This window comes from Aedes aegypti, chromosome 1, assembly GCF_002204515.2.
Source record: "Aedes aegypti strain LVP_AGWG chromosome 1, AaegL5.0 Primary Assembly, whole genome shotgun sequence".
NCBI lineage: Eukaryota > Metazoa > Arthropoda > Insecta > Diptera > Culicidae > Aedes > Aedes aegypti.
In genome coordinates this window covers 107,994,122-108,007,309 of record NC_035107.1, presented here as the reverse complement: position 1 = coordinate 108,007,309, position 13,188 = coordinate 107,994,122, and the positions used below count along the sequence as shown (strand labels likewise).

Here is a 13,188-nt window from a genome sequence, read left to right as displayed (position 1 = left end):
AGCTCCTCCCTTGACGGTTGCCTCGCACGCTTCTGCGATTGCATTCGCTTCCGCATTTTTAGGGCTACCCGCAAAAACAAAGGGCTCCGTCTGGGTAGACTTCGGCACCTTCAATTCCACGGGTACTGCCGCTCTTACAGTCGCCATGGGTTCAGCATGGTTCTGCTTGGCCGCCAACATCGACTTACGAAGTCTCAACAGGGCCTGCTTGAGGTCCTTGCTGATGTTGGACTTCGAGGACGCAAAGTCAATGATGGAGTCAAGCTGCTGTGCAGCCACTTCAATCGCAGAGAGCCCCTCTCTTCTTTTATTGATGGCCCTCATCAACCACGCTCCATCCATAACCTCACCCGATACGTTAGCCGGGGATGAAATATGGTGTCCAGCACTGGCACTACGTGCGCTGCTTCCTCCTGCTTCCGCTCTCCTCAACGGAGACCTAGCTAACCCACTTCTTGCGAAGGGGTTACCTAATATCACTTAATGTCAAAATGTAGTCCTCATTATATGTAACACTTTTGCCGAATACACTTTTGTTCTAAAAACCTATCTTCATAGTCAAAATATTTTTTTCCTCCTAATATTGCGGTCTGGCCCAACGTGCATTGGTGTATTTTCGCTTTTGTAGAAAAGTGAAATTCTATCTCACTGCTAGGAGGATTCATCATAAAAATGACACATTCCTTAGAAGGGCTTCTACATCCCGAACAACTTCTCTGAAGATAGCATACCACTAAAACCATTTTTTCGGAAGAAAAACAATTTTGATCACGAATTTAGGCTCCTGGGAGCAATGTGCAGTGGATCACAATAAAATTGTATCACAATTGCATCATTTTTTTTACAAATCACATATTTTGTTTTATTTTTGTTATAAATTTAATTTTAAGTGTTAATTCATAACATAATTAAAACAAAATTTGTTATGACTAATCTGAAAGCAAATGCTTGTACATGGTCAGTTTTTTTTTCATGTGAAGCAAATGACACATTTTGTATAATTAAACTACACAGTTAATAATAATGAAGATTAGACGTCATGTAAACTTCATTTATGTGATGTAAACATGAAGTCATGTAAATTCAAGTCAGGAATCATGTGAATATGTGTTCAAACAGGATCCTGCTGGATTACATGACATATAATTCAAGTTTACATGACATGTCATGTAAATATCCATGGTATACCACGGTCCAATTATGTGCATTATATGTCTCAGAAATTTACACGTTTTGTTCGAACTGTGAATGAAACAATGAGTTATAATTTTGTTTGTTGTAAATTGTATATGAGAATGATCACATAATTTGATATTCATTGTTAATAAATCATGACTAATTAAGTTATTTTTGTATTGAGGCTTTTAGAATAAGTATCCATTTGTTTTTAATACAGCTCGAATACAAAAACGGGAGCTGTTTGGGTTTCTTTTAATTAAAAAAAGTAATTGAATTTTAATCACAACGATTTTGGAATGTGTAAAATGGGATTAATAATTGTACAATACTGTTTATAATACGCACACGACAGGTTTCGGTGCAAAGTAACCACCATCGTCGGTAGGTAGCATCAGAGAGGCCAGCAGTTACGAAAGCTTATCAGTGCGCGCGTTACAAAAGTTTATACTCACATTCGTTTGTTGCTCTTCGATGTCCATTATCTCTCCAGCAGGCTCGAATGTCGAGGATCTAGGGTTATTCTAATTCCGACTCGGAAAAGCTTCTCATTGCGTTGGTTTACTCCGAACCGAATTGTTCAACCATCGTACTTTCGCGTTGCTGCTGTTGTGTTTCAGTATCAGAAGCCAGAGAGAAGCCAAATCAACACGAGGTAACTTACCAAGCCCAGCAGTTGCACTTTTTAGTTTAGTTGCGTTTCGATCGTCAACTCGGCCGGTAGCCTGGAAGTGCGCTTGTTCTGGAAGTGTTGTGTGGTGGTGATTTGTACAAGAGTACATTAGTTTGGGGTATTATTACTAGGTCCTACTTTGCTGGCGGTTTGTCGTGGGTACCTGCGTTTGAATTTGCGGTTAGAAGTACGACGTGGATAAGACAAGAAAAAAATATACATTAATATACACGAGACACGAGGAAAAACAGAGGACCGGCTCGGGTAATTCGATCCCGAAACGAACAAAAGTGCAATTTTATTCCTTCGGTCTCCCCGGTTGGTTCACTTGGATGTTCGAATGTGAAAAGTACGCTTCAATATATGTGCATACCTGACATACAATCATCGGCATACCAAGTTGTCTGAAACAAGTGAAGCCCAAAAAAAGTTTTGTTTCCTTGCAAATCTCTCCGATAGTGCGTACGATGACTTTCAGTTCTCAATTATATAAGTCAACTCGCCGGAATATAGCTATATAGCTAAAGCAGTTATATTTGAGTACAATCATCAAGAAAACGATCGACCAGCGAAGATACAGATGAAATAGTCGATCAATATATAAGAAAAGCCACAACGTATTCTTGGGAAAATGATTGGATTACCAGTGCAGGATCGCAGCATCAGTACCTACCACTCGTAACCATTGACTGATTGACGAGAATTGTTCAGTGGGGTGAACGAAATAACAGTTGAACTGTAAGGTAAGAGTGGTGTTGTTTATCCGTCGAATTACACGTTTTTCTTCACGCAACGTTGAGTAGAGAAGCCAGTTTGTCGTTGGCGCGTATTTCTAGTCCTTGCATTTAGTTCTTCCTTGGCGACTTGCTGCCTGAAAGCCTAACAGGATTAATGGGCGGTTTCTTCGAGAAGCCTGCTGCCTTAGCTCAATTGTTGTGTTTTCTGAGAAAATGATTATGATGATGATTACTAGTCCAATTTACATCACACGATTATTACGGGAAAAATTCAAGTTTGCTCTGTTATATTGTAGCTTTAAACATGTAATTAAAAATAAATAAAAAAAAAGTAATGCCCAGAACTCTGTAAAAATTGTATCTGTATAGAATTCGTTCGGAAATTTCTTTAAGATTCATGTTGAACTCTTGTTTTGGAATCTGTAAAATACTGCCTAGAATTAAAGAAAAATTCTGCTTAATATACTGTAAAAAAATCATTTAGGATTTCATATCAATTGTATGTCGGACTCCAAGATATTTCTTGTTAGGATTCTGTACAATTATCTTTAAGAACCTGTGAGAATCCCTATAAAATTTCCCGTGAAAATCATATCCAAAATTGTGCTTCTAAGATTTCTCGTATTTAATCCTTTAAACTGTTCTTTAATATTGATTCATCGCCGATGACAACTTGAACAACTACCGAAATATAGATAAGAGCGTTAATGATTAACGGATCGCAATGATTGAATAAGTGATTAATGATTAAATTCAATTTTATCATGATTAGTGATTAAATTTTCTGAAGTCATGATTAATGATTGTGATTGATGATTAAGCCAAAGTATGATTAATGATTATTTTTTTATTTGAGATGATTATTGATTAAACTCAGTATGATTAATAATTATGATTAACCCTTACGTGCCTGATGTCAAATTTTATCAAAATTTTCAATTTCAAAATAATGATTTTCAGTCGTTTTTTCACGAAATTCCGTAAATTCAGAATTGCTGCTTGATTTTAGTATTGCGGTTATCGATTCCAAAACAACGATTTCCATATTTAATTGCGAGGAGTGCTGGCGTAGCCTCCGTAAGATTTGTAAGCTACTTTCATATCAATTCTTAAAAGTTCTTACCTAACCATTTATCAAGTTTCATTGTTTTGCAGACCGAGTCTAAGGAAGGATGCCTCAAGAGCAGAGCGTTAAGTTAATTGATTAAAAAAATGATGACTAAACGAAAAATCATGTTGAAAGCTATTTGATTTGGATTTTTATTAACCCCTCTATCAGAAGCGCGTCCACGTTTGAAACCATGGGTAGGACAAATGTTGGCAAAAATTTTGTGCGCAGTGGAGTTAACAAATTTTAACCCTATGCAAACATAGGTTGGGAATTAAAATTTACTATCTTCCACGGGCTCAAACACAGATGAATTTAAATTACATTATAATCGGGTTTGAGATGAGTTGAATTGAGGAAATTCTACTGTTTCCAAGCATTCCAAAGATAGTTTCAGGTGATTTTTCCGCTCAACAGAAAAAAACATAATTCTCATGAGACTGGCTCGTTTTTTTTACTTACATGCAATTTGTACAAAATGAATGATTGCTAAACAAACTTCATTGTACAAATTAAAAATCTTTTGCCTGAAAAAAGAGACCTAAAAGGAACCAACAAAAAGCCGAAAAGAGACCATACATGAACCAAAAAAACAAAACGAAACCTTACAGAAGACAGAAAATAAGAGTTTGGTTCTTCATAGAATCAGAGCAGACATTTCTCTAAGATCTAAAACGTTTTTAAGGATTCCTCGTGACATTACCACAGGTATTACTTTATGTGTTTTTTCAAGTTCTTCTTCTTCTTTCTGGCGTTACGTCCCCACTGGGACAGAGCCTGCTTCTCAGCTTAGTGTTCTTATGAGCACTTCCACAGTTATTCACTGAGAGCTTACTATGCCAATGACCATTTTTGCATGTGTATATCGTGTGGCAGGTACGAAGATACTCTATGCCCTGGGAAGTCGAGAAAATTTCCAACCCGAAAAGATCCTCGACCGGTGGGATTCGAACCCACGACCCTCAGCTTGGTCATGCTGAATAGCTGCGCGTTTACCGCTACGGCTATCTGGGCCGTTATTTTCTAGGAATTTCTTCAGAAATTTATTCAGGTTTTTGCCGCGATGTTTAGATATTACTACGAAAATTTCTGAAAGTGTTCATTTTGTGATAATTTCTCAAAGAATTTCTCCACAAATTGTGTTAAGGACACCAAGATTTCAACCTGGATTTTCCCAAGGAGAAACATAAAAAAAAAACAATTATTTGAAGATTATTTCTGAAATCATTTGTATTCCTCCAAAAAATCCTTGAGATTTTTTTCAAGAAAAACCTAATTTCTCAAAGATTTTAACCAGTGATTTATCCATAGATTTCCCTGGCATATCCTCCAAGATTCCCGGTAAAAACGTGCTCTAAAATTCAACTTCTCCAGAAATGTCAAGGGATTTCCTATAAAACTGTCTTTCAGGATTAATATAAGATTTCAACTAGATATTTCTCTAAAGATACCTTCAGCTGTTGCTCCAGAGATTCCTTTCAAGATTTCTACAGAAATCAATCCAGTTATCTTCTAAAATTTTTAAATAAGCCTTGAAAATTCATGCCTTTTTTTCATGAATTTTTCCAGGAATGTCTCCAGGGAAATTATCTCGCCAAAAGGAATTTTGGATTTCTAGGATGAAACGTGCATGACTTCATAAGGAAATCCACATGAACAGGCGAGATAATTTTTGCAGGGTTTCTTGAAAAAAAAAAAAACATAAGCTATTATAAAGTAACAACTGGAGAATTCGGTTAAAAGATTTGTAAAAAATATCTAGAGGGAACTCTAGGATAGTTTGAGAAGAAAAACAACGTAACACATGAGGAAATCATTAGAGGTGGTAGCCTCAGAGTTGTCAAGGATTTCCTGGAGCAAAATCTGGAGAAATTCTTCTAAGCATCTTTTAAAAAATCGCTGGCAGCATTTCTGGGAGAATTGGTAGAGAAATCGCTAGAAAAATATATAGAGAGATCCCTGTAGGATACCCTAAAAGTATTCCAAATAAAATCACTATGATAATTCCTGATGCTTGTTCTCGGAGAATCTAAGACGAAATTCTTGAAAAACCTGTTGAAACTGTTATAGTCCTTCAAAGGTTTTTTTCAAGCCTGAAAGAAAAATAAAACCTAAGTGACAATTTTCTTAAAAATAGGTACTTTAATCTTCCATTAAAAAAGAGACTTTTCGAAAACCTACAACTCTCGCATAACTTGTGATCTCGCCTTAAAAGCCATTGATAACCGAGTGTGTAGCTTGTTGTTACCGAGCAAACAAATGGACGAAAAAGACGAAAAGAAGATGCTCCTCTATCGCCCAGTGGTGATAGTTTTCATCCTAACCATTCATTTGCCTACACACTTAAACAGACTATGAGTTCGGTAAATGAAATTACTGAAAAAGATCGGTGATCAAAAAAATTACAGATGTTTCGGTACCGTTTTGTCTCAAAAAAAAAACCACCGGTGGGGCAAGAAAGTTCGTTTAAGACAATCAATTTCGAAACTTTTACAACTAAAAATGGGCAATTATTTCGATACATTTTGTTCAGCAAAATTATAGCCAATATGTTGAAGATTCATTGTATGGTATTTGTTTTGTTTCAACTGCTATTGTTTTCCTGGAAACTCTGATTTTATCACTAAGGTCGAACTTCTGCCCCACCTTACTCTATTTGTTCTGAAACCAAGCTTTTGACATATTGAGCTACATGAATTTTGCAAATCAATAATTAAATTCATTCTCGAGGGTATCATTGAAGTATTATACATATTAATAAGAAAAATGTTTTTCGAAAGAATTTTGGGGAAATTTTGGGCGAAACCAGTTTGAACATTTGGTAGGAACTTCCTAATGAGATCTTTATGGAAAAAAATGAAAACATATGTTTTTCAAACAATGTTTTCAATGGATGTTTGCCCTTCTCGATTTCAGTAAAAACGGCTTGTGGTTAAAAATTGTGAATAATTTACTGTAACGAAGTTCAAAAGATTCTTATATCAGAGTTATTTCTAATCAAAAATAAAATTCATCATTATGTAATATAACCCGTTTGTTGCATACTTTAAGGCGTTCAGTGCATACTTTCAGGCATTTAATCATTAGTTAATTAATGATTAATCAATGATTATTAATAAAAATGATTAAAGGATGCCCTAGGGGGGAGGGGGTAAGCTCATACGGCACGAACAAACATTTTGAAATTTTAGCGCTACGTAATGAATGAATGCTGCTTACACGCCTTGACGTATGCAACGAAAGACCGATAAACATTAAAATGATTGGCTTTACTCATTATTGAAGAAAACAATTCAAATTGAAAAGCATTCAGCATGATTCATCGTTAATAATCATCAAACGTTTAATCAAGATTAACTTAACCGCTTTGGTACAATCAATGGATATCTGCAGGCTAATTCGTCCTTTTGTCCTTATAGGGCTACTATACGGCTAATATAGGGCATGTATGCTGTACTATAGCACTATATTGGCATGCAAGGCGATTTAAAGTGCTATTTGGTTACTTGGGCATGCTCTATTCCATTGAATGAATGAATTTGCTCAAGACGGAATAAATATTATGTTTTATTGGGAACGTTGAGATCCATAATCCCGGAAATAGCAGTCGTATCCATCAAGCAAAGTAGGGGAAAGTGGGGCAATTTGGCCACCTTAAAGAAAAGTCGATAAAAGTGTTGAAAATATTATTAATTTTTCGAATGTTTGCATGATTTTCAACAATTTTTAAATGAATACACTAGATCCGCATGATTTCCTTTGTCTTATAAAGTTCACGGTTAAATGATTGATTTTTCTAAATTTGCCATTTTTCGAGTTGATTTTTTACTGATGGGGTCTATGACCACTCCATTTTTGATTGCAAAATAATCTCATATAATCTAAAAATTCAATTATTTTGTTACTTCATTTGAAAGTTATTAGTATTTATGAACACTTCTTGTTTGAAGATATGTTTTTTTAAGAACATTCTAACAGTCAAACATCATCATTCTGAAATGATAAAAATATGGGCAGTTTTTCGAACATCATTTATTTCTTTTTCTTTGAGTTTTGAACACTGACTTATAACATGCCTATTGCTTCATTTCCTCATCAGCTTTGGGGTTGCATGTTATTTCGGATGAAATTTCAAGAATTTATACAGTTTTCAAGGGGTGCTCATTCCACCCCATTCGCCAGATCGCCCCGAATACCCATATATGTAATGTCCAGATATTATGATTATTACATTTCAATGGGCCAGATGTTAGAATTGTTTTCAACCTCATTGCGGGTCGCACTTTTGGCAGCTGGTCTAGTCGGATCAGGAATACATTAAGTGTAACGTACTTAGATCGATCGATCTGAAAGAATTCTTAACGAACTTTCTGATGGAATTCCTGAAGTAATTCCAATGTCCTAAAAAAAGGGTAGGTGAAATTTTTACCGGAGTTTATGAAAGATCACCATGGATTTGTTCTTGCAAATGTATTCTATCAACTTGCCAACGCTGCACAGTGCGCAGTGGGATCGATTGAGGTTTTAGGAGCAAAAAAATAGAACATACGCCTTTAATTGTGTTTTTACATAAAAGTTATGTTCTACAAAGTTGTTCTTATTAGGAAAATATATTTTTGGTCGGAAAAACTTTCGACTCAAAATGTGAATAAAAAACGTATTTTGTTCCACATCTTCATATAACACTTTCTGTAAAACAGCTTAAATCATAGGGCTTCAGCAATAAAAAGAAGAAAAAAATGTCTTGAAAACATTTTCTAAATTTACTTCAAATTTAACTTTCCTTGCGCGGCTCTTCCAAAACTGCAGCCTTAATTATTCAGAACAGCAATATGTGTTCAAATAATACACATAGTTAGTTTCCGCGATCTAGGCTGGAAAGTCAGCATCATAATCCGTGAGTATCCTCTTGTAATCCACCGTTTCAGATACGCTATATTTTCTAGGCATACCATAGCATAGATTGACTGTACATGTCAATGGTTGCTACTCCGTGATTGATCGGAACTGGTAAGAATTGCACTACGATCCAAATGAATAAGGGATGGTAGTTTCCGCTTACTCTCGAAGTGAAATTTTAGCAGATCTAATATTATTGATCAATAACGGCGCCGGCCAAGTCCTTACAGTCAGTTGGGATGGGGAAGGAATGTTAGGGTGTAATGATTGTTGCTTCTAGAGACCGAGAATACCTCTGCATCTCCACAATCACCACGGGAAGGTTGTTTATTAGTGAGGGAGGAAAAGATCTGGGAGTCACCTCTGGTCGATGATGCGATCCATGGACAAGGGGGAAATATACGACTTATATTTAAAGCTAATTTTGTATTTTTGTCTCGAGAAGTTTTTGGTAGAAGCTTTAAAAAATACGTCAACATCTATAATGTCGAACAATTCAAAAGATGTTTTTATTAATGACGAAAACTGAAAATTACATGTATATATCTTAAATTATATGGAACAGGGATAATGCCGACACTTGTAGTGACGAACTATACATAGTTTGTTTGAAAATTACATATGAGTATTACTGTGCATTTTGTCTCGATATGGTAGAAGTTTTAAAAAATACGTCAACATTCACAATGTCGAACAATTCAAAAGATAATTTTTAATAATGTCAAAAAGAGAAAAATATATGTATATTGAAATTGTATAACAAAAAAGCATAATGCCGACACTTATAGTGGCGAACCATACAAAGTTTGTTTTAATATTACTTAAAAGTTACGCTTTCAAGAAAATACGTGTTATCACAAGCATGAAACGAACTCACCAGTTGGTAATCCATCCTCGACTGAACACAAAACTGACACTGACAGCAAAACTTCTTGGCGTCCCGAAAACAAACCGTCTTGATTGTGCCTTCCTAAATACCTACCCAGCAAGACGCTCCAAAACAGAAAAAAAAATCTTCGGAGATGAAAACACGCGCGAAACCGTGAGCAAAATCTATCCGACGACGCAAAACCGAACTGTCCTGCTTGGGCTTCACGAAGCACTACCCCACCGTTTCAGATACGCTATAATTTCTAGGGTACATAAATTACTTGTACACGGATATGCGGTAATTAAACATTCGTAACTTTCAATCGGAATGTATTCCAAAAAGGCTGGCGAATCCTGAAATAGAAGTATTCGGAAGTTTAAGTAGAGCGGTTCAATTGACTCTAAAGGTATGGAAGGGAACTTTACTGAGACACTTGAGAAAAATAACACCGAAACATATTTTGATGAGCAAACCTGCATCAATTATCATGAATGCTCTTAAACAGTCAATGTAGGAGCTAGTATTTTTTATTGTCAAACCAGCTTAAAATTTTCTGAACTTTAACTTTGTAGAACAAACTACAATCATTCTATTTTCACCAATATAAATTGTTTTTATGAAATGTACAGCTTTGTAGAGCATAGCTTTTACGTAAAATCACAATTTAAGGCGTAAATTCCATAATTTCCTATACCTCAATCCGTCCTATTATGCACTGCACTATGGTCCAGGAAGCAGTTTTACACGGAAAGAAAGCATTTTGTGCTTTAGAATGAAACATTAGACGAAAACGGTCTTCTACTATTTTCTTTGAATTAGTTAAGTCCTGTATTTGACGTTTATAGGCCTTCCTTAGCCGAGTGGTTAGAGTCCGCGGCTACAAAGCAAAGCCATGCTGAAGGTGTCTGGGTTCTATTCCCGGTCGGTCCAGGATCTTTTCGTAATGGAAATTTCCTTGACTTCCCTGGGCATAGAGTATCATTAGTACCTGCCACACGATATACGAATGCAAAAATGGCAACTTTGGCATAGAAAGCTCTCAGTTAATAACTGTGGAAGTGCTCATAAGAACACTAAGCTGAGAAGCAGGCTCTGTCCCAGTGAGGACGTTAATGCCAAGAAGAAGAAGAAGAAGAAGACTCTTTTCATCGGCCCCGGAGCAGCTCAGTTCCAGAAGGGTACTGGCTGCAACCCAAGACGGCTGGTCTAAGGCACGGCAGTCTGCTGGGGGGGTTCATAAGACCTCTTTTGGCTCCGGGTCTCAGGGCGATTCCGACGGTAGTCGGTTATGGTTGATGAGTAGCCGAATTTGGCTGGTCGATCTTCGGAGCAGTCGCACGATCGACGGCCGCTGATTTTCAGGCGGATTGGCGGTCACCGTATTTCTCCACACGGTATCCTGGCTGATCTCTAATGGTTGCTGAAGGCGAACTTCGATGGCGCATGGGCTTAGCGTTGACCAAATTGACACGGGGTTAGATTACCCCCAACAATTTGGCACACCGAACTAAACTCTTCTAATGCCACCAACTTTCTCCTCTCGGTTCTCTTGAGCTCGGCTCAATCATCTTTCACTTCGGGTACTCATCCTCCCACGAACTGGCAGCGTTTCATGGATTCCTGCCATTTCGCATTAGCTGCCGTCATGCACCCCCTCGGGGTTGCTCATTAGTGTGGGACAAAATTTAGATTCCCGCTCCAGTCAACTTTTTGGATTGCATTTAGGTCCCATACCAACTGTGCAAAATTTCAGCTCGATCGGATAAACTATATTTTAGCGCCAGCGATGGGTATTTTACGATGAAGAATATTGCCGAAGACCGCGAAACAATCCGACACTTGTGAAAAAAGTTATTCAATGAAAACCTATTGGCAAGGCGACATTGATTAACACGTAAAGGAATAACAATAATAACAAAATCGGGCAAAATTCCTGAATAGTCTATGCTTAAGGCGAAGTAGGCTGTCATTAAAATTTGAACGCGTCGTTGATGATTGTTGGTAATTCATCTCACGATTTTGAATCAAAGAAAATCAGTTTGTTTTGCACTGACAGAGCTGAAAAAGTATCAGCATACTTTATGCATGTTAGCGCGTACAGTGATACTTTTTCAAGTCAATATAAACTATCAATACTGAGTATTATCACTTTGATATGCACGCTGAAAAGTCATCATTGTTGCCAAAACGAATGACGGGCTACTTAGCCTTAATAACTTTTTTTACAAGCATCTGATTGTTTTGCGGTCTTCGGCAATGTTATTCGTCGTAGAAATACCAATCGAGATCTGTGTTCAGAGTTTTTATAGAGGTCAATTGGCGACCTCTGTCGATTTTTCTTTGCAAAAGTAAGTTTTCCCATAATAAATCCCATAAAAACTTTGAACGGCTGGCGCGTAAATATAGTTTCACCGATCAAGCTGAAATTTTGCACAGTTGTTATGGGACCTAAATGCAATCCAAAAAGTGGACTGGAGCGAGAATCTATCACTCAAAATAATCCAAACGTCAAGGCTACGTGAAAACATACGTAGTTTTTTTCCATCGCCTTTTCCACGTAGCACTTACGTGAATCATAGGTAGCACAGAATGAACACTCGAGCTGATGAACTTTTCTCGATTCACGGTGATTTCACGTAGCCGCTAAGTGTTTTGTGAGTACCTTTTACGGAGCGTTTTATTGGATTCTAAGCAATTATACTATCAATTTTACGGAAGCTATGAATAAAAGAAATGTTTTAATTAGATTCCTTTCATTGTACCAAAATGTTTTATTATTTTTATTTCGAAATATATCTCAATTGAAGATTACACTAAATACAGGGGAAATGATTAACGTAGACAAAATTTCGCCGAAATTCAAATGCTTATAACTTAATGAAAAACAGATGAAATTGGATGCGACCGGAAGCAATCGACGGCAAATTTGGTCTAGTTTCAAGAACTTGCTTAGTCATGCGTATTGGTCACCGGACACCGGAAATATTTCTGCAATCAGATGCGCATTACCGGAGTCAGTTCGAGGAATCTTACATCGCTGATAAATGGAGATAAGCCAGCTGCGATTGGCGGTGAAAGTACGTTGCTCAGCCCTATTCGAAAGAAAACACAACTCAAAAAAGGTAAAACTTTATCTTAAACAATATTTACTCACACAAATCTTGTTAACATTTTTTGTAATGTCGAGACTTGGCGTTTGCTTCCAACGATGTTACTCGTTTTGCACTGGTGACAGTTCAAAACAGAAACTGAACTGTCAACATTTGAGTTCATTTACGTCTACGTGTTTTTTCACGTAAGAGTGATGGACACCAACAGTAAATATTATTGAAAGAACATTCAATGTATATCTACGTCTGGGTGATTGTTACCGTTGTCCGGTAAATTAGAGAAAAGTTCATTTTCAAACGATCTACGTGATTTTTCACGTAGCCTTGACGTGTGCATTTTTTTGAGTGTAAATTTTTCATATAACCGTGTCAGCCTATGGACCGATGCACGTGTTCACTAATTTGACGTTTGAGCGGTGCCGAATTCACTGGTTGCTATGGTCACGTAAATAACACGGCACCGCTCAAAAGTCAAATAATGAACTCGTGCATCGGTCCATTGCTCATTCGCCGGGTTTGCGTTGCGAATGTCGACACCCCACCGTTGAAAAACACTAGCTCACATTTCGTTACCTAATTTATCGCACTTATACAAAAATACACCGATTCTGTTT

At 37.0% G+C, this 13,188-nt stretch overlaps 1 protein-coding gene across 3 annotated transcripts in view; it reads left to right on the top strand.

Annotated features, from left to right (window-relative positions):
* Window positions 1–1,631: 1,631 nt before the first annotated feature.
* The window catches only part of LOC23687419 (protein white), a 62,951-nt gene continuing 51,394 nt past the window's right edge, over window positions 1,632–13,188 (top strand). The window contains exons 1-2 of one of the 3 annotated variants that reach the window (XM_021844708.1): window positions 1,632–1,831; window positions 2,309–2,592. The gene's annotated coding sequence lies outside the window, so the exon portion shown is untranslated. Of the gene's footprint in view, window positions 2,593–13,188 lie in introns of all 3 variants that reach the window. The other 2 variants (XM_021844716.1, XM_011494678.2) reach the window with 2 other exon arrangements.